Source organism: Pseudorca crassidens, chromosome 1, assembly GCF_039906515.1.
Source record: "Pseudorca crassidens isolate mPseCra1 chromosome 1, mPseCra1.hap1, whole genome shotgun sequence".
NCBI lineage: Eukaryota > Metazoa > Chordata > Mammalia > Artiodactyla > Delphinidae > Pseudorca > Pseudorca crassidens.
The window spans coordinates 133985391-134012203 of NC_090296.1; positions in this window are offsets into that span (position 1 = coordinate 133985391).

Below are 26813 nucleotides of genomic sequence, written 5' to 3' on the forward strand. Positions count from 1 at the left end.
GAGATTTAGGCAACCATTTTTTTCCCACTGTATATTACGTGCATCACCCAAACCCAGGATATTTCAAAACATCACTGGTTACCTTACTTAGAGCTTGAAATTTAAAATAATAACAGAAAGTAACACACAAATAATAAGGCTTTTCTAATGATACATGTAAATCTTGATAAAAAATAAATGAAACCCTCACATTGACAAGCAGGACTCATGGGTGCAATTGTAAAGCAGCTATGTTTTTGTCTTTCATTTACCTTTAAATCCACTCTGAATAGTTGATCCATGGCTCATCTCTGACTTTTCTCATCACCGTTAGATTCTCCAGTCACTGGAGTCACAAAACACTGCTTCAATTGAACAATTTAAATGTCTAGTCCTATTCGTAAAAAGAAAATATCCTTCCTTCAGAATTGCTTCCGTCTTTTAGCTCCGTCTGGCTGCTGAGCAGATGAATGGGGGGCCTGCCTGACTTCTTCATCCCACCCAATGCTTCCACACTTCCTCCCCCATCTTCCTCAGAATGGTTTTAGAGCCGACAAGATTGAAGTCCAGGCAAGGAAAGATTGAAGGAAAACAGCAGAGCAGGAAACCTCTTCCTAGACTGGAGTTGTCCTCAAGGTTGAGCTCTGTAATTTCTATGTTGACATTTATTTAAAACTAACGTTTTCTATTCTGAGATTGCTCCCTTTCTCTTTCATTCTCTCTCCTCCGCCTTCTTTCTCTCTTTCTTGCCTGTGCGTGCATTTGGGTGTGCGTGCACACACGTGGATCCTGGGCATCTCTTACCTGCAGTTCTCTTGATGGGCAAATGCCTCCCAGTTCCAGCTGGTCACTTGTGACTCCTTCAAAGCCTCCAGCTCCCTTCTGCTGAAGTTCTGTCTTCTCAGGCCATCCTCTAGGATGGCTCTAAGGCAAGCCCAGCTCTTTCTCCTGTGAGGTTCACATCTGGACCACAGGAATCACTCAAACCCTCATTCTCCAGATGAACTCTGGGAGTGTGAGCCTGGGCCAGTGCAGCATCAGCCTCCCCCACGTTTTGTCACCAGAGAAGCAGCTTATGTACCCTCAAATGACAAAAGGCATGCATCTGAGCTATCTGGACATACGTAAGAAATCTGAGTTGAGCTGTTGGAATCCCTTTCTGCATGAGGTGTTGACAAAGAGTTGCCAAATTTGGAGGGAAAAAGAAAAAAAAGAAGCCCATTCACATTGAATTTTATTAGAATGTTTATTAGATAAACAAGGAAAAATTAGTTTAAGTATATCCTATGCAATATTTGGGACATACTTATGCTAGAAATATTCTCTATTTATCTGAAATTCAAAGTTAATTGGGTATTCTGCATTTAATCCACCAGCCCTGGGCTGGTCAGATTCAGAAATGCTCCAGGTCCTTTTATATACTCCCTGTAGGTGAGGTGTTCAATACTCTTATAACCAGTTTTTAACCACCTTTTTGAAAATGTTTCACCCAAGTCTGAGTCATCACTTTGGAAGATGACTTTGGACATCACTTTGGTAGACTTATTATCTCAGAGCTTCAGCTGAAATTTCATTGAAATATCCTGTTACCTTTAGAAAAAAATGCTCTTTTTTTTTTACCATTTTCAGCACACTACCATCACCAAGCCTCAGGAACTCTATACTTTTAAGACATGTTTGGCTAAGTTTGACTTAGCTATTTCATCAACGACTTCTTTACTTTTATAATTTAGAGACAGAGATTTCACAGGGATGGCTTAGGCTAAAATAGTGACTCATTTGGAGGTGTTGGGACTCCTGATGTATTAGAAATTGCTGTGCTTGCTTCAACTTTTGGAGCACTGCTGGCTCCCACCCAGCATTGGAGGCCAGGGCCTGTAACTCACAACGAACTAAGGCCAACGTTTCTACGTGGGTTTGCCTTCTGGGCCAGATCTTTTTTTTTTCTTTTAAGTGGATGATATATGGTACAAATATTGTTCTTAATCAAAAGTATATTAGCAATCCACCATAAATGTGTAGTTACAGGGAAATGATACAGCATATTTGAAGAGGATTATTTTCACAAGAAACATTCATTTCTCTGTCTGCCTTTTATCAACATGTATTTATCAAAATGTGGAAACTTGTCCATAGGCCACTTTTTAATTACTCATAGGTTGCTTGAAGACAGCTGCAGTCTAGGAAGGAAGAGAGATAGAAAAGAATAGAGTGCTTTTAAAATTTGGCCATAATTTTAAGTAGAGAACTCTGCTGGCTTTATTCCAAGAATCTACAGAGACGCCTCCACCCAATTTTTCCCCATCACTCTGATATTTCCTTATGTAGCACTTAACGCTGGTTCCCAGCTGACATCTTATCCTTTATCATGTATATTTATCTTTAGTAATATTTTTCAGATTAAAAATTATATAAGTTTATCAGAGAAGATCTGGAACTTATACAAAACGAGAGGAAACGAGTCCTTAAAACCTACCATGAAGGATTACATTTTGGTGATTATAAAAATATTATACATATTATTCTTTGACAAAACAGAAACCATATGGGATATACTATTTTGTAATTTCCTTTCCTGTGTTAACAATATGCCGTAGAATTCTCTTATTTAAAAAAATATTGTATGTTATATTTTTGCTGTAGAGTATTTCATCATAAGGATTGTGCTACAAATACCCTCTGTGTTGTGTTGGATAGGTATGTTGCCTTTCCTATTTTTTATATTATTGTAACTAATTCCATAGAAAACATCTTTGAATACAAATCCTTGTGTACGTCTGATTATTCTTTTCCTATACATTTAGATTAATGGAATTATATGATTCAAGGGGAAGTACACTTTGGAACCCTTGAAACATACTGCCAAACTACTTTTAGGAGAAACTATGGAATTGCCCTTCTGCTAAGGTTCTATGAGAATGAATGGTTTTCTAGAAAAGTTCCTGAACCCTCATTAACATTGGATGTCACCGTTTTTGAAAATGAAAAATGATATCGAAGTTTATTTAGCATGTAAAATTTTTCAAACATTCAACACATAAGCCAAATGGAGGGATTTTTAGAGCTTTGGGCTTCGTTTCTTTGTCATTGAAAATTAGGAGATTGAACAAGATCATCTCCGTCTTTCTCATCTTACTGGCCTCCTCTGACTTAGCGTCTGAGTCACAATGAGCCAGCAGCAATCTGTCCTCTAGCTTCCTTCCCTGTAAAAACACAGACCCAAAGTAGTTTTGAAAATAAAGGACACCAGGCAACATCTGCTTTACAATATCTACCTATAATCCCAAACAGCTTGATCTTACATTTGCTCATTGCTACCTGAGGAAATAACACCTTTGCACATCTTGTGGTATTTAATTTTCCCCCTCTTGCCAGTTCCCTAGATTCAAGTATGTCAAGCTTCATATTGACACAACAAATAAGAGCATCAATCAGTGACAACATCCGGAAATGAGGTGTTGACTTAAAAAGACAATAATTGATAATATTGTTGGTGAACTTACCAAGTGCCAGGCTTTGTGTTAGGTGCTTCATGCACAACATTTCATTTAATCCTCACCATCTTATCAGAGGTGCCACAAGTAAGGCTTAGAGAGAGAGGGCACCCTGGGACACACAGACACTGTGCAAAAGGACAACTTGAACTCCGGCCTTGCTGCCTCCCAGCTGTGCTCCGAGGCAGGTCACCAGCACGTTGCCACGTGCTCAGGGCTCCTACATTTGCTGTGTGTGCTTCCTTCCTCTTCTGCAAGGGACTGAAGGCACTTGCTGGATAGGCTGAGATCCATGTCAGGGAGATTGTATTTTGGAAACTTCTCAACCTTAGATAGTTATTCCTAAAGCCATGATTTATTTTAATGTATTGGGCCCCCTATAGGTTAATCTCTTACCGTAAACAAAAAGTATGATAAATGCATGCATGAACTAAAGAAATTGGCCTTTATGGAAAGAAATATAGGGAAGGCAAGTATACACGGGAGGCCAGTCATGTGCCAGTCACTGGGTCAGGCATGTTCATAAGGGAAACAAACCCGTTACAATTCAAGTGCTTTATTTTTTACAATACATCCCTCAAATTGCGGTTTCTCCCATTAAAGCCACAATTTCTGCTGAGTCATAATCTGTACATAGGTGTGTGTGTGTGTGTGTGTGTGTTGCACCTGAGTGCATGTGTGTGGTCTGCATGCTGCATGTCCTGGAGGGAAGAAGATTAGGGAGACATGCAGGGTAAACAGTGCTCTGGTCCCTTTTCTGAGTCCTTCATCTTTGGGATGTGCAGGAGTAAGTCCGCCACAAACAAGAGGGTGAGAGAGCAAGCCGGTGGCTCCCAATTCAGAGTTGACTGGAATCTCCTTTTGGTTTTGGTTTCAAAAGGAGTTGTTAAAAAATATTTTCTGTACGAGGAAGGTCCTGCTTGAGAAAGGAAGGTCTTTGGATCAGCCTTTATTGGTGCCTGTTTAGCTAATTTCCATTAATCCAAGTTAATGTTTTTGAAACTTTAAATATGGTGTCATAGTAATATATTTTTCCTTTTACAAATTAAGACATAGAAAATGAATTTTGAAACCAGAAAAAATGAGTTATCTCAGTTATGATTGAAGTAATGCTACAAAAAAATGGCATGTGCTCAGTTTTTCTCCCCTAGAATAAGTATAGCCATCCTGGTGGCTGATGAAGTGGAGACGGTTAGTTTAATAAGCAAAAAATTCATAGTTCATTAGATGTTCTAATGAGGAAGTGCCAACAAGCCTGTAAAGTTTTCATTCTGCTACTTCTTTGGGGAAAAAAATGGAAAAGAGATACAATGAAATTCCAGTTGTTCCAAATGTATGCACAGATAGAGCCAGGAACACAATAGACAAAGCACTTGCTCTCACCAAGCTTCTGTTTTAATGACGACAGGAGATTAAAAAAACAAACAACCAACAATACACAATTCAATAGATAATATATTAAGTAGATAAATCAAAAAATAGCAGTATAAGCAGCTTTTTAGAAGTTATAGAAGTAATCACAAAAGGAAAAAAGAAAGGAGTGAGAAGAGTTCTGGGGAACAGAGCTGGGGTGAGGCAGGGCACTCAGGTCTTTATTACATTGTAAGCCCTTTATCCTAGTTGCTTTCTTAAAATGTATTTTAATTTGTAATTTGATAGCATTAAACATTTGTTTAAAAACAAAACTTTAATGAAATGTGGTAGAGAGTGGGGCGGAGACAGAAAAAAAAGAGAGAGAGACTGGAGACGGTGGATGAGGCTGTGGTTTTGAGAAGTTTCGAGAGGAGGAAAGGAGAAGTAGCAGTCGAGAACACTGCATAACGATTATATTTAAGTGTGTGCACTTGTGGTAGGAGACCAGAGCAGGAAAGGGCACACAGTGGAACTGTGAAGATGCCTCTACTGCTCTTTTCATTCGAATTTCAGTGCCATCATCGCTGTTAGCAAGTTCCTGTGTCTCTGCAGGGTCCTGCTGTCTGATTGGTCCAAGTCCGAAGCTCCGTGTAGACTCCCAGTTCCAATGGTTTAAAAGCCTGGTAATCAGGAGAAGGGATGATTGTTCTAACAGAACTCCAAACCACAGGCAAGAAAGGTCTTTAGATCGACGTTTATTGGTGACTGTTTAGCTAATTTCTGTCCCCACCATACTTTGTAACTGCCATAAAATTTTGGCATTCCAGAGCCTAACATTTTTTTGGGAAGCAGTTGAAAGATTTAGATGCTCCCTGTGTCACACTTATCAGGATAAGAGAGTTGTTTTACTCACTGGGTCATTTTTCAGGTTTTCAGTTCTTAATGAATTTTTAAAATTGAATTGTTTTCAATATTTTTTTGTTTTGGTTTGGTTTTTTTGTTGTTTTGTTTTCAATATTTAAAAACTAGGTTTGTTTATTTATAGAATATACAAGATTGAAATTTTGGTGAATGGTTTGCCTTTATATTTTTTTACATTTTTTAGCATCCTCCCCAATAAACCCTTTAGAGATGTTGTGGATTAAATGAATACTATCTATTTTGGCCCAATTTTCAGGATTCAAAAAGTGGGTTATTAGACCCCAATACAGGTGTCTGTTAAAATGGAATAATCCTGGCCTAAATAGATCCATTCTGGGTCATTCTAAAGAGTAGAAAGCAGGGGATGGATAAGGGAACTGTGTCAGTCCATGACCTGACACAGGTCCTGGAATGACCCGAAACCACAAGGCTCAGGGACCTGAGTTTCACTCTCACACTCTGGTTACTGTTAGAGAAAGAGCAGGAACCATGGGGAGGCAGCAGTCCTGGCCCAGTGCAGCTGGCTCCAGCCACTGGCACAGAACCAAGGGAGAAGGCCATCCCCTTGCTTTTTGCTTCACCTTCTCTTTGATTCAGAATGCTTTTTTTTTTTTTTTTTCCTCAGTAGGAAGAATATATGTTAGGAGAGAATGGAACGCCAGGCTGGGGTGCAGTAGGAAGGGGGCTCTGAGAGTGAATTCCCAATCGTCCCAAGGTGCTGAGGCTCCTGGCTAAGAAGAATTATCCTCTAGGAGCTGAGTCTCCTGCTGAAGACGATGGTCTGATCGTTTGCCTGTTTGTGAGGAACTGTGAAGAATAGAAAAGGAAAACGATGTGCTTCGAGTTAGGAATTGTAACTGATTGAATGGCTTTATCATTGTAATAGCTATTAACATAATGGCTATTTATGTCAAGGGTTACATTTATATCATATGTCTGTACTAATTACTTTTATTCATGATCATGATAAGAATAGCTATCACCTGTTGTGGTTTTATGATGTACTAGGCACTGTGCTAAGCACATGGATGACATCCTTGAAACTTTTCCATGTACCTGATCAAACTGGAAGATGTCTATAGAAATATAGAAAAGTGATTGAGGGGGAGCAGTTGATGTTATGCTAATTAAATAACAATATTGTTAAATAACAAATGCATGACCACCACAACATTGGAAAAGATAGTAGAATTAGTACACAAAAATGGTAGGCTGGAACCATGGGACATTTTTAGATGAATATATGTCACGACTGAATGTAAGGATGTTTTCTTAGTTAAAAAAACAATTGCAAAGTCTATTAGGAAGGCATGGCTTAGCAGCAAGCAGCACAGATAGAAAAGATCTGGGACATTTCTTGAGTGGTTATCCTTGAGTGGTGTTTGTGGCCGCCAAAATATCTTACCATGACCTTTGGTGGCATTTGCACAAGTAGAACATGCAGAGCAAGGGAGGTGACCAACCTATTCTGCTAAGTGTTTTCTTTCAGATGCAACATTTAAAGAGAAGAGTTAAAATGAAGAGAAGTATGTTTAGAGGACAGTTATATGGCATGCAAGGGGACTTGAAACCATTCAGATGTGGAGCTGATAAGGGAAAAAAGCTTGGAGAAGAAGAGACTGTTTAGCATGGAGAAGAGATTGGGTGTGTGTGTTGGGATGGTCTTGGGGAGAAAGGACTTGAGTCCTGCCGTCAGAATTCTGAAGGGTTAAGAAAGGAATCAAATAGACAATTTCATTAGAGCTACAGAAGGTAAAGCCAAGCCCAGGAGGTGGTAGTTATAAGTAGATAGAATTCAGCTCAGATTAAGAAAGTATTTTCAAGCATTTGGAGCAACCTTCAAAATAATGAGTGGTTCCAGTAGAGCTTTCAAAGTGTTTTGGTTCTAAAATTCTTTTAATTCTATAAATTTAAACCTGTACCTTTAAATCGGTGCATTTAAACTATGGTCGGTAGATGGCGGTAGGATACCATGGATTTTTCCAGTAGCATCTGGAATTTCACCCTTAAATATTCTGGAAGTAGATTTTTTTTTCTAACTATTGTTTGAAGGTGTGTCCTAATCCATTGTTCAGAGAAAAATCGCTGGTTTGAAAAACAGGAAATAATAGTTTCTAATTAAATGGACAAGAATAATTAGAAATACTTTCATTTTACACTAGTGATAGCCCAATATTTCTTAATTGGCCTCTAAAAATTCATGGTAGTGTGCGTGTGTGTGTGTGTGTGTGTGTGTGTGTGTGTGTGTGAATGCAAGGATGAAAGTTCTGGTTTGTTTTTAAATAATTCCAAAATTTGATGTAAAGTTTTGTAAAACTTAAAAAACACGTTACTGAATTGAATAGAAAATGTTTCTACAAAGCCATTTATTGAAAAATATTCTCTTCCTTCTACAAGCCTATTTGTGTACTCAGATATCTGTACATTTTAAAATAAAAGTATGTGTTCTTCATAAATACACCGAACAAAGAAGTTTTCCTAATGTTTTTAAAAATACATTTTGTTATGGATTGCTCAGCTTGGGAGATTTTTATCTATAAGAGATTTGCTCCCCCTCTGGACACCTTTAGGAGCTTTGTAATAAAGAGAAGGGCCTGAATTTTTAGGCCTGCAAGGCTAGAGAAATATTCTTTAGAAATGGATATGTGTCCAAAGCATGTGGAAAATAAAGTATATTGGTCTTTAATTTGGAAAGAGGAAGATAACATCATTTCACTACCTCCTTTTTTGTTTTTTTATTTTTGGTTGTTCAAAAAGCACAGCCTTCATGCCTGTCAGGTTCACATGTATGTAACATAGCAACACCTAATAACCATCTGCCTTTGAGCAGCATATTTACACTATGTGTCAGTTTTATATATTCTAGGCTGGTTCCATGTCAAAAAAAGTTGGTGAACGGTTAGTCCTAAAGCACACTTTGTTTCCCTTATTCCTCTCCAGTTCAAAGCAGTGAAACATACCTGGACTCCCAGGGAGACAAATTGTTTTAATTTGCTAACATTTTGGGACTCTCCAGGACTGTGGGAGATAATTCCTAAGTATAGAGAGGCCCCTGATAGAGTCTTAGCCAGATGTTTTCTAAGATGACTCTTCTAGACAAAAACCAAGCAAAAAATGAATGTCTGCACAGTCTTCCCGTCTGATCCACTTACACATGCACTTTCTCATTCATTCTGTTTCCACTCTCTCTCTCTCTTTCTCTCTCTTCTGTTTCTTATTTTTATTTTAATTGATGGGAATCACGGACAAAGTTGTAGTCCTCTGAGTGGGAGCTGGGAGATTGGGAGATCGGCGCCCATCACAGAAAGGCTGTGTGACCTTTGCCAGGACCCTCGACTTTCTGAGCCAGCCTACCTATCAACATAGATGCTCTCCTGCTGATTGAAATTTGACAAAGATTTATGAAATAAATGTCTGAAAAGTTTTGTTATGGCTCTCTCAACAAAAGGCTCTAAGGCTCTACGTAAAAAGAAAGTAATATGCAATTAATCTACAACTGCTGAAGTGTTTCTTTTTGGCCCATAAAACAAGCATAATTAATGCCATCTATGTATTTTCCCTATTAAGCCTTTGTGTCACCCTTTTAAAGGAGAAAAATCAGAGGGGACGAAACGTTCTTTATTTTAGCAAATAGTGCTAATGTTCTTTTTCTATGAAATATATACATTCCTCCTACATGTGTAGATACAATATATAAATAATATGCCCCACATTTTTTCTGCTTCAGTGTTTCTGCATGTTAAAAATTTTAGCTAAGTAAAATTTAAGCTCTTTCTTACAAGCATTCATTTTTTATTATATAATTCTTCAATAATTAGAGTGTTGCTTGAAGGTAATACTTTTATTTTTGCTTTCAGGTTTTTGAACTGAATATTACTTAATGAGAGGGTGGAGTAATACATACCTTAAAAAGTATGTAATTTAAAAATTTTAGAGATTTGCTTCAACTAAAGAATCTTGCTAAGACCTCTGGGCACTTGTACACTAATTTCTAGGTTGTGGAGTTGAAATTCAAAAAGGCAAGTCCCATCATTTTTTAACCATATCTTGATGTGAAAGAATTTGTCAGTAAGCAAATATTTTCATGCTCACAAAATAAAATTCTTAGGAGAGTATCATGATAGAAACATTTCACACCAAAACAATTTGTTCAGTTTGAACTCATGAAAGCTAATGTTATTTGTTTGTTTATTTGTTTGTCTTTTCCTGTGAGAGGCAGTTAATTATTGAAGCATGGAGAACATTTTGTATCCTGGTTTGTGGTTGTGCTTTGCAAACCTGAGTCTAGTGAGACCAAGTTCTTGACTTAACTCTGCACTTGCTCGCTTCTTTGATTTAAAATCGGAGCATCTGAACATCGGTGAGTTATTTAACATAATACTTTCTTCTTGTTGTTGCTGCAGCCTTATGAAGAGTGATTTTTTAAAAACACAACAGAGACAAAGCTTTGGATCTGATATAGGAAAGAAAGCATGATGGGTGTGGTAGACATCTATGGCACATATATTTATTTAACGGCATGCTATAATGCATATTATTAATGATGACAATCATGAACTCGCATGCATTGTTTATTTTGTAAATACACATAATGGAGCTTTCAAAAGAGGGATCAGCTGCCCCTTGCAACTATGACTGTCTGCTGTGGAAGTAACGACTCAGGGACCTTTGAGTACGTGGGTTCCTGACCTGGTCCATTTCACTATTTATGCTCTTGGAACATTTTGTTAAGGCCATCTATAATTTCCCGGAGCTAGCATCTAAAATGAACTGCAGGTCTCCTTTAAATCTATATGGCAAATGAGATTTGAATATCTGTAAGTGGATTTGAACATCAAAAGCACCTGTAAAACTAAATATGTATTAAAAGCCATTAGTTTGTAGCCATAAAATGCAAAAAGCTTCCAAGGTTCCTCTGTTATGGGGAACACTCTTTAGACCAAGATAGGTAATTTGATTAGTGTACCTCTAATCCACTCTGTTTTGACTCTGAAAAGAAGAAATGGAATAGGCAGAAACTCCTCTCTACCTGAGACCTGAAACATCTCGGCTCATTTCAGTACTTTGAATTTTTATTAGTATTTTTACGCCAACCCCCCAAAAAAACTTTCACTTGACATTTGTGTTTCTTTTTGACTTTTCTTTGCTCTATCTGAATTATTTGGTTTTGGTGAAAATAGGTGGGATAGAATGAAAGAAGGCTTAATTTAGAGGGGCAAGTCTAATCATGTGTTATCCCCGAATTCATTTGCCTGTTACCTGAAACCTGAGCTATCATGCCTGCCTCATGTTAATTTCTGCATCTGATTGAGGAATCAAAGAATCGCAGGGACACATTGGAATGAAGGTAGAAAATATTTGTTTTTGTAAATTTAACAAAACTTGGCTGTAACATATCTTAAAAGTGCATCTTCTATAGTGCAGCAGCTCTAAATATTACATCTGCTTTAAATGTTTTTGGGTGTCTGAGGTCTTTGTGGAGAGGGTTTGATGCCGGCTTTTGTTGCAGGACGACTAGTGTATTCTGTGATGCAGGAGGGTTGCCTGTTCAAAGGATACAGCCTTACTTAGGGTTTCTTTTCTTTCTTTCTTTTCTTCTCCCCTCCTCCACCCCCACTTTGTGGTTTTTCATGGGGTGGGCTTCAGTCTAAAACATTCACATGGAACTCCCAGTCTTTCTTCTTTCAAAAAAGACAAATCCTTCATGATAATAATTACAAAATCCTCAGTAAGATTTGTAAATTGAATATACATGAAAATATATTGGCCGATTCGCAACCTTTTGTCCTAAATTAAGTAAATAACTCTAAACTTGTTGTTGCTGGAATGGAAAGTATTTATAGATATTAGTTACTGTCAAACTAATTTAAACTATTCCTTATTAATTTTCTTCCGGTTTTACAATTTTCAGGAGTAATTGCAGCCACCTACGTGCACAATCCTTCCATGTTATTCTTAATTATATTAAATATCTACCCCACACGCAGTTGAAATAGCATTTTAATAAGTATCCTTTATTCGGATTTTTTAAAAGGTTTTTATTCATTCAGACTGAATATTAGTTTAGAAAGTAGAGAAATCAGACACAGGCAAGGAAATCCAGGCCTGTGATGTTTCGTGGACAATGATTTGGGTGAGTTGACTGGTGTGTTTTGTTGAGAAAAGGATGGATGGGATATTGACAGTTTCCTATCAATAGCTGGGCCCTGGAGGCCTGGCTGTTTGGGCCCACACTGATTGACTACTCCTTAATAGACATATAATTGTTGACAAATACCTTCCAATAGACTGTGGCAGCGCCCAGCAGACAAAGGAGATTTCAGGATGATAGAGACCAGAGCCAGCCATTGGTAGAGGCAGAGCCTCACAGAGGAAAGGACTTTAGCTTTATAGAGAATCCTTCTAAGAGAAAGCAGGTCACTGCATACCCATCGCAGACCCTGAGCAATCCTGCCTCAATCGAGAAATTAAAAAGACTCACTGTCTCTGTGTATCACGGAGTTTGCCGGAGAGGGATAAACCCAGACTTTTTGTGCAGCTTGGTGACAAATCTGTTGATTTTCCTACATTAAAAAATTATGTGTGTGTGTGTACATATATATGTATATAAAATATATATATACACATATATAAATTTTGATATCTAGAATATTTTTAGCTTGTTTAATGGCATTATAAAACCTATCAACCTGATGTTCTCAGGAAAAAATAGGCTATCGTTGATTTCAAAGAGACTTGGGCAGTGATAGGAATATGGAAAAAATTTTGCATTTGCACGTCAGCCCCATTTACTACTAGAATACCAGAGGAGCCTGGAGCTGTTCCTATAACACGAGGGCATCCAGGAGCATTCGGGAACCTCCATCTCAGCTTCAGTGCTTGTCTGCCTTCCCAGATCAATGCCTGGCTGAGAAATAGCTCTTGAAATTTGGCCTCACAGGTTGCATTCCCTCAGTCCGTTCAGTTTCAGTAATTCCCCTCCTTGGGGGGCTTACTCTCTACTAGGAGAGGCCACAATTCCTTTCAGTGCATGACAGGAGCCCTCAGACAATGGGACTAAGAGAGGTTATTTAGATCTGCAAGCTGATGGGAGCTAATAAAATAAAATAAAATAAGAAAACAAAGTTCAAATGCAACCTCGGCCTACTCAGCATAAAACACTAGATGAAACTGCATATCGAGTCAGGTTTAACGGGATCGGTGAAGCGGGGCCCCAGATAGGGTCCTGTGAACACATCAGGGTGACATGGCAGGCTGCCTCTTGACACCATGCATGAAACTGAACTGGCTTGTGCCCCAAAGCCCTTGAGTCCTGCCTTTGATTCTTATTGATCAAATGCGCAGATGAAATCCCACGTCACAGAGCAAGGCAAAACCTGAGTTTTCTATGTCAGCTTCTAGGAATCCCAGTGAAGCCCTTTCCAAATCATCTTTTTATGCATGAAGGGGAACTGGAGTGCACATATATTTCAGGAAGATGTGCAAAGTGGGAGAGGAGATATGTAGGTCTGGTAGCTCCCAGGCTTCGTGGCAGAAGGACGAGCCAGATAAGAATGTTATACTTGTTACCTGTTGTCAAATTCAGACCTGTAGTTAGGATTCATTCGGGTAGGGCAAGATTATTTTGAAAGTTGCTTGTTTGTAATCTGTAAGCATTCCTAAACAGGCAGGCTTCTTCAAACAGCTGCCTCAAAATGTTGTGTGTGTGTGTATGTGTGTGTGTGTGTGTCCATTAATTCAGAATTACTCCAATTACAAGCTTTTGATGCTCTGAAACCCTCTCTCTAACCCAAAAGAGATGGAGGGCCCTCGGACTGTCCAATCAGATCATTTTCCCTGCCGCCTGCAGCAGATGTAAGCAATTTACTTTTTTATTTCTGCATATTCAGTGTGAGCGGAGCTGTTGGGGACCTTTCACCCTAGAGCCTGCAGGATTCTAACCCTATCAAATTAAAGCATTTTGCTCACTTATTCCCAAACGCTTTGCTGGTGCTAAGCAGACATCCTGCTGCATAGCAATGGCGGGTGTTCGTGTCCACTCATAGCTCCAGCCTAATCAGAGATTATTAAGGAAAATATACAGTGCTTTAATTTGATGAGATTGGTTATAGGTAGTGCAGTTAAAGGTCACACTCCTGCGTGTATCTCCGTCCGTCTCTGTAATATTTTCTTCTTGCTTGACAATCCTGAGCTGCAAACAATAGGCCAAGGCGACACATTTATTTTTGACATGCTGTGATGGGCTCAATAGGGATAAAGATGAATTATTTAAAGATTGCATAAACAAACATCCTGGGCAAGGTTTTGGTGACATCTTTCCCTTTGTGCTCTGTGGATGCTGTGGCCTTAAAAGAAAGTGTTCAAGAAATGCCTCCTTTGGGCAGGAATGCATTTAGACGGAAGGTCCAGATAGACTGCTGCCAGATGGCTGGGTCGGCTGCTTAACTCCTGTTGCAGGCTGGTTGGGGAGGGCCCTGGCTCCCAGCTCCCAGGGAAAGATGCCTCTGAAGAACTGATTTTCTCCTCTGACCCTGGAAACTTCTCCACCTGCTGTTAGCTAATTGAGCCAGCCTGACTGCACTGATGGGAGTGTCAGGGCTGCTGGGGGCCATGGGAGCTGTTTAGTTGCATCCTGTGCATTTCTGGAGAAAAAGTCAGGGTACTGGAGGTGGCCTAGTAGTTCCTTGGCACAGTGATAGAATTACCTGACTCTCTCTGCTCATTTGAGGGTTGATTTTCATACAAGTTTCTTTCCTGGAGAAGCCCTTTCTGACTTCAGTGCCTCCAAGCCTTAGGAGGTACGGGCACTGATGAGCTCCCTGTTCATTCGTCGAGCTAAGGGATTTTTCTCATTCCTGTTTTTCTAATTCAGACACTGTTGAAGGCACAGGGAAAGGCATCCGAAGAAACAAGGGCAACTTCTAATCTTCTGTCAAACTTAATGGTTTCTGTGTATGTGTCCATGTAATAGACCAACTGCAGGCTGATTTACCTAGAAATTTACATGAAAATTGCTTTATGCAGCTGTATGTAAAAATTCAAGCCGCACAGTGTCACTGTACCACGCAGGTCAGAGCGAAGCCCTATGGTATTGTAGCTGAAAACAATTTGTTTTCATTCATGGGAGGAGGGGGAGGGATGCAGCAGGGTGGGGGGCCCGAGGACACTGAGAGGGCTCTTCAGGACAGTGCTGTGGGTGTGCAGAGCCGCAGGGGGAGGGACAGAGGGCCTCCTCCTTTTGCAGTCGGATCCTGCCTCACATCTTTAAGGCCTTTTTTTCCTTGAAAACTTTAATATTCTAAGGGGAAATTATGCCTGGTTTGTTGTCCTGGTCCCATTCTATTACCTAACACTCATACTAAATTATTTGAAAGACTTCACTACTTCAACTGGAAGATAGAAGGGGCAGGCTCCTTAAGAAATTGTTGCTGTGTTTTCCTTCAGAGGGGTTGAAGATTCCACAAAACCCTCTCTCCATATGTTGATTTATTTGCAATGTTCATACTTTTGAAATGTGATACTTTGGGGTAATAGAGAAATCGTAATAATCATAGTAACAATAATAATAAAAAAGATGCAGAGGACTCCAGAACAATTTCTCATTGGGAGTTTAGGTGAGGGTGGGTAGGTGTGCCTCCTGGGTCTGGCTCAGGCCATTAAGATGCTCCCTTCCTGCCTTCCCAATGAAATAGTCACAACACACCAGGGAGTTCTGTGTTTATTCCACAAGAGCCTTGAATGCATTTAAAGTTGGGTGTACAGTTTGTTTCCCCTGCATGCACTTTGCCAGGCCAAGACTGCTCTGTGTCCACAGATCAGAGGCCCTGTCACAATCCTAGTGAGGTCACCTGGGCTCCTGCTGTGTGGGAAGAGGACCTGCCCTCTCTCTAATTGCTGGGCCTGTGGCCTGGAAGTGAACACCTCCCAAGGCTTCTAAGGAGGGATGCTTTGAGCCAAAAATGTCAACAGCAGCTTCTTAGATTTAGTTAACGCTTTATTAATTTGTATATTGTGTGCGTATATCTGCATGCATCAAAACCTTTATCATCGTTTTATGCTACGAAATGCTTCTATAAAGACAGTTAATATGATGGTTCTCATTTGCTAGTGTTATATGGCTAAGTGAAGATCTTTATTTAGAACAATTTGTTATAGTTGGGATCTGGATAGTTGTGAGAATGTCTTAGAATTTGGTGGTGAGGGGTGGCTGGGTGAGGGCAGCCTCTTCCATGGGACCAGCTCTGACCATTTATCTGCTTGATGTACCATCTCAGTACTTTTTTCTCTTATTTCTGTTGTTGTCTGTTGATTCCCATTTTAAAACTGATCCCTTGGGAATGTGTCTTATTTAATTTTTTCTTTGTTCAGCTCCAACCTAGATTTCCCCTACTACAGGAAAAAACCTAAACAAACAAAAAACAAACAACAACAAAAACACTAAAAGTTCCGCCATATTTTCTTACATAACATGCAAAACAATTTAAAAATTGTTTATGTTTCAATCTTTCCATTTTAAGACCATAACTTTGCCATGAGTGGAACCTCAAATTCTTGTCTTTATTTAGGTATTTAAGGTACAATTGGGGCAGACTATTGCACTTCTTTTGAGGAGAATCCTGAAGGCAGGCCACAGGCCAGATGAGAATATGCTCTTTTGAAGAATAAGTAAAGCATTAGCTTGGCAAAAAACTTTTCATACATTGGAGGGCCTTATAATACAAACCTGGTTATTTAGGAATCCATAAGAGAATTTATAACATTAGATGATTTTATTCTATAAGCTTTAAGGTATAGGAATGATGTTAATCAAAAAGTTAATTTATTGGTAGACAGATGTTAGGAAGCTGAGGGAAAGGATGAAATTGACTTTGCACATTGTCAACCTGATTATACAAACAAACTAGGAAGAAATGCTTGAGCTACTTCTATTGGACATCCATTGCAGTGGTGTCCAAAGCACTTTTTTTAAATCACAATATCCCTTTCCAATTGTCTCTGACTGATGTCATCATATCATCAACATCAGTATTGTAAATGGGATTTATTATTTTGTTTTGATAGCTGCTGCAATGTTATAAAAACTGCCATTTCCCTTCGTGATTTTTTACATGATATCCACGTATTGGAACCACTTCAGCTGTCATATGCCTCTCTGGCTGTGTCATGTTATCAAACATAGCCTGGTGATCAGGAGAAACTGGATGGGAAAGTTTACTGAAATTTAGATGGATCTAAAAACAACAATAACACAAACAAACAAAAACAAAAGAGGTTATTCCTAAGGATTTCTAATGCAAATTTTTGTTACTTCTGGGTTTTTATTGTCTATGTAGAATATCTGGCACACCTAGTCTCAGGTAGATGATTTGACTTCTCTCAACCTTACAGGGAAAAAATATAATAAACTGTGGTCTGGAATTTAAATGTTAGAATGTACTTTAGTCTAACATAATGTGATAGGCTTAAGTAACTTCAATCCTTCTATTGTAGAGAATTATTTTCCTAATGTGTTATTGTGATTCTTTCCATTTATGAATCAGGTTGCCTTTGAAAGACCTGAAACCTACAGAGGTTGATTTTCATGCTGACACTCTGTAATTTTGAGAATGGCCACTAGGTGGGAGTAGTGCTAACGAGGGTCGTCGTTGAGGTATCAGATGAAACTAAGGGGAGTCTAGAGATTTTGTGACTTCCATGTGCGAATATGGCTTCCATGTACAAAACAGAGCTGTGTATGAAAGCAACAATACAAATATACCATTAACCACTAATTACTAGTGTTTGTACATGGAATTAAAGAGGAATACAATTTGAGAAGGACAAAATGAAATAAAGCCCTCTTGTTATGTAAAGTGCCCAGTCAAACCACTTAAGGTGTCTTAGTTTCTAATCATTTAGCCCTGCCAAGCTTACAGTACCATTAGGGGTAACACTATAAAGATACTCAAGCACAAATATTTTTACCCTGCTAATAAAAATACTCCCTTTTTAGGCATCTGTTGAGAAATTAAGGGGGATAAAAGAATCATATTCCCATAAAAAAGATCCACCATCCCCACCAAATTCCAAAAACCTTACATGGGTGGAAAAATTTTAAATCAATCTATTTCGAAAATTAAATCGGAAACAATTATAAATATCATCATTTAAAAAGCCAAAATTCAATACTGTTTATAAAAGTATTGGATGCTTCCAAAACTGTAGTAAAAAGTAAATTCATAGCATTATTAAGACAAAATGAAAGGAAATTAGACAATAATTCAAATCAAGAAAGTAGATAAAACTATAATTATAAGGAAACAATATTAGTAAAGAGTAGAATCCATAAATAAATATGTGACTAAATCTAAGAGACTGTTTTCATGAGGAAAGCAATTACTGACATACCTCTAGAATTCTCCACAAGATAATAAAATAGTATAAATAAACAAAATTAGAATTGCTAAATGGTCTAACAACAAATATGAAGATAAAAATTATAAGGTCTTTCTCTAAAAATCTATGTTAAACAAATTGAAGCACTCAGTACAATAAAAAATTTTCTTTTCCAGAAAATATAAAATACTGCTATTAATTTTAGATAGATAAATAAACTGGGTGTGCTAATATAAAAAAGCAGAAACAAATACTTACACATTAAGAAAAAAAAGGCTAGAAGACAGATAAATGGAATCAAACAATATTTATAGAATACAATATAGGGCTTACTCCAGGAATGCAAAAGGGATACATACAATCAATTTCAACTACAATTATATTATAAAATTGGGACTACACATTTTAAATGTCTGATAAGCCTATTCTTATAGACACCACATCTCATGTAGTTGCATGAGAATCAAAAATAAGACGAGGATATTAATGATGCTTTATGTATTATACAAAATGTGTTAAAATAAAGCAACTCAGAAATGAGAAATGCAGTTTTAATTTTTGCAGATAATAACTTTTAACCTACAAAACCAGAAGTAATTATTTAGAAATAATATTAAGATTGTTCAAAAAAAAAAAAAAAGATTGTTCATTAAGGTATATGAATACCAAGGAAATAGATGTGAAACCCCTATATGTTTCCTACATATAAGAAATAAACATTTGGAAATATAATGGAAACGTCTAATTCAGAGGAGAGAATTAATTGCAGGGCACACAGAGCCCTTAGGAAATGCCATTTCCAAAAGAGAGACATGTTATTGCAGTTCCATGCTGATTTATTTATAGTTTTAACAAAGTCATCAAATTCCCAGTGGTATTGTTTTCGCACTTCTTTGTGTAACTATAAAGTTCATTGAATGAATGAAGACCTTAAGTAACCCAACACACTGAGAAAAGAATAATTAAGAAGTACTTGCCCTAGTAAATATTAATTTTTTAGAGTTGGCAGTGATTTGAAAAGGGGCATTGGCATGAGAATCGATAGAGTAGATCAATGGAAAAGATGAAAGTATCTCAGCATAGGTCCTAATGCAGATGTATTCATTTAGCAAATGTTTAAGGTAGCATCACAAATTAGGGCAGGAATAATACTTTTCAAATGATGGGATTGAAACAGTTAATGTTGTAAAAGATCACATCAGCATATCATAGCAACAACTCCGGAGGAGGGAGAGGTCCCCATGAAGTGGCATCAAGGTAAGAACACAGGACTGCCACACTTGAATTCATGGCTGAACACTTCATATCAGTAATTGCCTCAGACGTTGCCAGGAGTCCTGGCTCCCGGTCACTGATGCATTCTGCGTTCCCATCACCCCCACACTGTTTTGTGTATCACCTATACGGACCTAGTCTACCACTCCACTTTTCCTCCCTCCAAAATTTTTCTCATCTTGTCCTCTTGATTTCCAGATCTGTGATCAACAAGAACTCCCCTACACCTTCACATTCTCTAGGGTGTGGAACTACTAGAAGCCTGGCTATTACCAGAAGACACCTCTACACCTCTAACACTGCAGGTCTTCAATGAAGGCCATTTTTTGCTCATAGTCTCATATTTCAGGGTCTGGAGATGGAGTATTTTCATTGCCCATTCCACAGCACTCCCCGTGTTCTTGGTTAAAAACCACAGCCTTTAAAAGCTGTACCATTCTGCAGGGTATCAGCTCTCACTCCCATGTGCTAGGCATTCATCCACTGCAGAATATAGCTCTTAGTTTTACTTTTCATCTTTGATTCTATTACTGTTTTTGGTGATGTACCATCTTCATGGATGACTCATCCAACATATGGTCACTTGTTTTCTTGACCTCCTCTTAGCAGGTGAATTTTACTTTTGCTCCACTTCAACCTCACACTCCTGGGTTCTCACCGTAGACCTTTTCTGCTTCTGAAATCTTAGTCTTCTTCGTACAGTACTCTGACCACACCTCATCTTCTCAGCTCACTTACTTGGACCCCAGTCACTGTAATTCCTGATCATACTGAGAAGTATTTTCTCTCTATCCTTCAGCCCCTTTCATGACTTCTCTTCTTGCATTTTGCCATCCTGTTACCTACAGCCAACAGTTGAAAGTCACCAGAGAAAGTAACACAGCTGAGCTGACAGATTTCACTTTAAATTAGTCACCTCCAAAGAGCAGCCAGAGCTTTCTGGAAGTCCTGTTGGTATGTTCTCTGGTAAGTTCATTTATCCTCTATTGGAGAAAATTTTATTCATACCATTTCTTTCCTCCTCAAACCTCTGTCTTTGTCCCATCTTATCTACAATTCTAGCTACATTTTCTTCCCTCCTCTTCCCCCTTTATTTTATTGGAAAAAGGAAAAAACAACCACTTGTGCTTTGGATTCCACCTCCTCTTGCCTTCTCAAGGTCTTTATTTTTTTATTTATATCTTTTCCTTTATCATCAATTTCCTCCTGGTTACTGAACCATATCTATTGGCATGTGAACATGTTGTGGTTTCTATCATTAAGAAAAGGTAAAACCTAAGCTTCTCTAGTGTCAGACACCCCTCTTTCCTCTGCACCCATTTACAGCACAAATTCTCTACAGAAGGCTCTCCAGTCACCAGCTCTGCTCCTCTCCTTCATACACACTTCCACACACAAAAGAGGGCAGGATCTGTCCCCACTGCCTCATTGAAGTGGTTTTCAGAAACCTAAGTGAGCCCCACACTGCCAAATCCAGTGGATTTCTCCATCTTTACTTTAGAGCATCATTTAAAATGTTCTACTCTCCTTTATTCCTGATTTTTCTTCTGTCTCACTGGCCATTCCTAATTAACTACTTTGCCCCTGAAACTTCTCCTCTTCTAACTCAGGGCTCAGTCTTTGACTTTCTTTTCTCCTCCATCTTCACTTTCTCCTTGTTCCCTCACATCCAGTCCCATGACTTTAACTGCTGATGGGGTTCAAGACATGATGTTCCAAAATATGGCATCTTGCATATTGAATGCTTTAAGCTGACAGAATTTGAGAAATGGCAGGTTCAGGAAGGACTTTTTGACTTTCCCCTGAAGCAGGTCTTTAGACCCTCATGTGAGAGGTGCCTTCCCTATACTCAGAGGAAAGTAGCATCCTTAACTCTGAAGAAGGGAGGTTTGGAGAGGAATCTGAAGGAACAGGCATTGCTAAGTTCCCCCCAGTTTACTACACTTAGCTCATACTCTGTCCTATCACAGTTCCCATGAGTTTCCACTCTTCATCAAACTGAGCATAAGGACACTTAGGCTTAACTGCTTTTTCTGGTCTTCTTTTCCTTATGAAGGCTCCTTGTCACATAAAACTTCTGTCAAATGTATTCATATGTTTTCCTCTTGTTAATCTGTCTTTTGTTATAGAGACCCAACCAAGAACCTAGAAGGATAAAAGGAAAAGATGCTTTTTCCTCCCTTACAGTACTTTATGCTAATGACTCCCAAGTTCACACCTCCGGCTCTGACTACCCCTCTGAACACCCAACTAAGGTATTCAACTACTTATTGACAGGATTCTGATAGGACTCTCTGCCACAACATGACCAAATGGGAGTTACAATCCTCCCTATACTCAATGTAGTCTTTCTCCTGAGTTTTTTCTACCTAGTCCATCCTATCTCAGTAAGAAGCAAGCCTGTACTCTTTTACTTGCACAGAAAACTTAACAGTTGTCCTACAGTTTTTCCTTTTTGTCAACTGTCCACTTCTGTCCATCACTGTCTCCTTGATGAATTAACCTAACCCATCTCCCCTCATCCTTCTACAAATCATGTACACCCCAGAGTGAGAAGTCCAAAATTGTATACCATACCAGTCCATTCTCCCAGTCAGGAACTTCTCAAGAGTTTGCCATAACCCTTGCAGTAAAATCAAATCCCTTTATTATGACTTTCAAGGCCCATGATGTAGCCCTCTTCTTCCTCTCCCAAACTCTGAAAACCCTGGAAACTTTTGTATGCATCAGGGCCTCTGCACATGCCATGCCTTCTGTTCTCTCAGCCTTCTGCATGCCCCACTCATTCTTATCAAGCACCGCTTTTCCAGAGAAGACTTCCTTCCAGGATCTTCCTATCCTAGTATACTGTCAAACCTCACTCTCACCCCACCCCTGTGCTCTATTACATTTCTCCCATATCAATTTGTTCTGATCACAATGTGAAATACTCTTCATTTCCTCTTCTGGGAATAAATACTATAGGAATAGTCAGAGTTGTGGGAAAAGATTTATGTGCAGGGTTGCTTATGTCAGTGTTATTTTATAGTGACAAAAAATAAGAATCAATTTAAACATTTGGAGATAAGCGTAAGGCTCAGTAAATTATAGTACATCTTGAGGACAAAGCATTTGTACAAAGACATTAACATTGTGTTGTTCAAGAATGGTTGACTTACTGTTTTCAGTTTTTTGCAACCACATAAAAAGGTACTCTGAACATCTATCTGTCATCTATCTATCTATCGATCTGTCATTCATCTACCTACTTGCCTACCTACCTGTCCACCTATTGATATAAGGATATAATGACTGATGGTTGGATTCACAAGAATGGAATTATTGTACCCAATAGTAGGGTTTTCAAAATTTGAATGGACCTTGGCAGAACACCTTCTTAAAGTATTTTAACCATTCATACTGTCTGTTTCACCCTAGTGTTTTCAGCTGATTGTTTTTTATCTCTTTATTTTTTGCCAGTCGTTTATTGTAGAAATGGAATTTTATTGTTTAATGTACAGTTCTGTTACTAAGAGTGAATGTCAACAACTTCAAAAAAACATCTCCTAATGTCTCTTATTAACTTTTTTTCTGCAGTCAGTGGTAGGGTCAGGAGGAGGGGGAGAGAGACTTCCAAACTGACCCAATGACAACCTCACTAACTGAGGTTATTTATTCATCATTATTTTCATAATAGCCAAAACTGCATAACAACTTTCTGTTTATAAAATACTTTCATATACATCATCAAAATTAATACAAGTTACAAACCATGTGGAAAATGGTCTGTAAAGCACAGAAGTAGCTCATTATGCATAAATATAAAATGCCTTTTACTGCACTGAAGATTGTCAAAAGAGTATGTGCTTTTACTCGCCACTGCTGTTTTTAATCCTGATTTGGGAGGAGCCTGGGAGTTGTATACATCAATACGTGTGTTTGTGGTCCTGTTCTATCTTCCAACTTTCAGCACAGACTACCTTAAATGTATCATTCTTGATACCAAGTGCTATTTGGGGATGCATTTTAATTCTCTATTTGTGCCTCAAAGCTTGAAAAAAGTGGCAATTTGATGCCTACTTTAAGGCTTTGCCTTAAGATGTTGCCACTCTGGGGCTGTGTGGAGAGAGACAGGGCAGCAGCCCAAACACACGGGACAGGTGAGCTTTACGTAGCCAAGCTCTTGCTCACTATGGCACGGCCAAAAACATCTCATGAAAAAGAGACAGTGTGCCTGTCATTCCCACCAAATTACCGGGGCACAGTTTGGCATGCCAAGAGCCATCCACGAGGTCAAATTAAGAGAGGATCGCCTCTCTGGGTCTAGTGTGAAGAGAAAACAGCCTTCTGCAGACAAAACCTGCTTCTGAAAAGGCTCAGCGGGACACAACATCTGAAGGTATTTGCCACTCTCTTGATATTGAAAGTCAAATAGCTCTCATTCAGGAGCAAAGCCCATCTTCTCTTTTTATGTCTTCAGTGCTTATTGACAAAAGCAAAGTTAGAATGGTAAAGAGGAATTGTTCTGCTGGGGCTTTTATGCAGAGAAGGCACGGGCTGTGCAGACAGGGCTCAGTGATCCTCACCTCTGGGGAGGGACGGTTGACACAGCAATAAAACACAGACATTGAGAGAGGAAAGCACATCGCACTTCTCACTTCCTCATTCTCTTTCTTGTGGGCACTCATAGGATGAGTGGAAATGTGGAAATGTGGCCATGATTTGGGGCCAAGACAATGTATGGTGGCTTCTCTTCCCCTTCCTGCCCCACCACCTCAGATCTTAAAATAGGGGACACTATATAAAGGATAGGAAAGACAAGTGATCTCTAGGGCCACCATGTTTACCAAGTCCAGGAGGGGCTATTTACACAAGCTGCAATGCCAACGACATCCCCTGGAATTGTGCAAATTCCCGAGTGACTTTGTTTTTTTTGCGTCAGTTAACGTCAGTCAGAATTTTATTGATCATCCTCTTCTACTCCACAAGCATCCATCTTCTTTGGTAAGGATATGGAGAATTCTCCCAATCTCCCAGATAAGCCAACCTGCGGTGAAGGAGAGCCGCTTCATCTCAAACCATTACACATTCAATTCAGGATTCATCAGCCATGAGAACTTAATTTAGGGAAATCAGATCTCCACAATCTTATCTTGGAATATAGAAAAGTGTGAAGGTATGTGTAGCACTTTGGAGAATTTTAGAACACACAATGTTGGACTATGGTGTGCCACATGGAAATAGCTTACGCTTTCATGCCTGCACATTTTATCCAGTGAAATTTATCTTCTTTGCTAAGTTTTTCACTGCCTTTAAATAACTACTGAATTAAAAAAAATCTATAGGTCACCCTGGGTTGAGGCAGTCATTTGCATTGAGGCCACAGAGAGGGGCCACACTAAGACGAACTAGTTATGAACTAAACTCACAGGATCTCCATTGGTAAAAAGGATAAGTCAACACTATACTACCTCTTCCTTGCAAAGGGGAGGTGACTGGCTGGTTTGATTTTTTTTTTTTTTTTTTTTTGCACCATTAACTTTAGTGCTTATTGACAATCTTGTGTCCTTGATTTTTTTTTTTATTTTTTGGTCTGACCTTTTAAAGGATGCTTTTAAGTTCCAATCACCCAAATGGATTAAAAAATTACAAGCGTTTTAACCACGTGGGTCTTTGCCATTGATTATTCCATGTTTCCAGGTTCATTTCTGATTCCTAAGGTTAATGCAATCTCAGTCAGATTATGTTGTGGGTTCTGCCCATCTGATAGGGACTGTAGACAACTTAAAATCTTTGAGCCACTTAATGGTACTTCACTTAAGGTGTTGCTTTTTGAGATTTTCTCATTCCACACAGGAACACCTACACAGTCCCTGGTTCACTGTAGGTGCTTAGTGGAGAGCAGTTAAACCTAAATCTGCCTAACAACTAAGGAAGCAGGAGGAAGCCAATATCTGGTGAGTGCAAAGAGCCTGGGGTCATGTACAATTAATTACTTCATAATCTTCAGTTGTACTCAGTGCCCTTCAAGCAATGCACCCACCCTCACTCTTCTAGTTGAAGGGATATCAAACCATTTTAGCTATTCCTTTTTTTTTTTCCCTCAAGGCTGCCTTTCCATAAGTACTTATTAAATACCTACTATATTCTAGGTGTTTAAGGCAGTTGAAGGTGAAAGAGAAGTTTTAGAGCTGGGTTAGAAATGGACTATGCCCTGAAGAATTCATATTAAGTGGGTTAGCTCTGAATAAAAATGTCACACATGTTGATGGAGCCCATGCTGCTGATGGGATGGCAAAGAGTCTCGTTTTCCTTGGGCCACATCCTTCTAGGAGGAAGCCAATGTTACCTTATTTATCTCAACATTGCCAGCGCCTAGTATGGAGGTCTGCAAATCCAAGGGGAGTAACTGATGGACTGAATAATCTCCCCACAGCCACTGCCAAGCTTTCCCACAGTGCTGCACTCACACATACTCAAAAATGTCTCATTTCAATCAGTGTGAAGAGCTGTTTGTTTCCATTCTGTTCTTTAAAGAGGTTCTTTTATAAATGAAAAGCACTACAAAGCAAAAATTACAATGCAACACATGCTAAAATGTGACTGAGATGGCAAAGATCTCAAACCCAACAACCGTAATTGAAAAGCAATGAGAGGTGGTTAAGAAAAATAATCAGGAGGCACAGAAGGGCCATCGGAGGGAGTTTTTAGAAAGCTTCCTGTGCCAGAGACCCTTCTAAGAAGCAATAGTCAGACCTACTTACCTACTCTGAAGGAAGCATTCTGAACTACACCCAACTCAAAGCATGAGATGGATGTTTTCACAATGTAGTGAGAAATTCTTTTCTCTGGTCCAGTCTTTGATGGCATAGAAGGAACTTGCTGGCTGTTTGCTCTTATCCAGAGATGCTGCCAAGAAACACAATTGAACTTGAATTCCTATCCTGTGAGCATCAGCACCCCTGTATCTTGTCTGTTGAGCAATGCCTGAGAGGGAAACCCTTGGAAATCATCAGGGCTGCCACTGTTGAGTGTTGAACTCATTACCCCTGAGGACCATTTGCCTTTCTCAGATAGGAGGAAGAAGAAATTTCTGTCCTGTAACTTTAAGTTCACTCAGTATACCTCAAACACTGTGTTCTCCATCTCCTAATCAGCAAGTATTGGTTAACTTACTATATGATCCCCATTGCATCAGACCCCAGAATCATATCATTATTTGAGCTGTCTTAATTTTGGAATGCCCCATATTTTTGTCATCTGAAACTTTATAAAAAACAATTATTGAATAATATTAGCCCAAGTACCAAGTACCCTTGGCAAGTGTTTTGCTGTTTATAGTGAGCTTTCATATACATGGTCCTACTTGAGTTTCAACACATTTTGAGGCAGGTGGGGAGGGAATATTATGCTTATTTTATTGCTAAAGAAACAGTG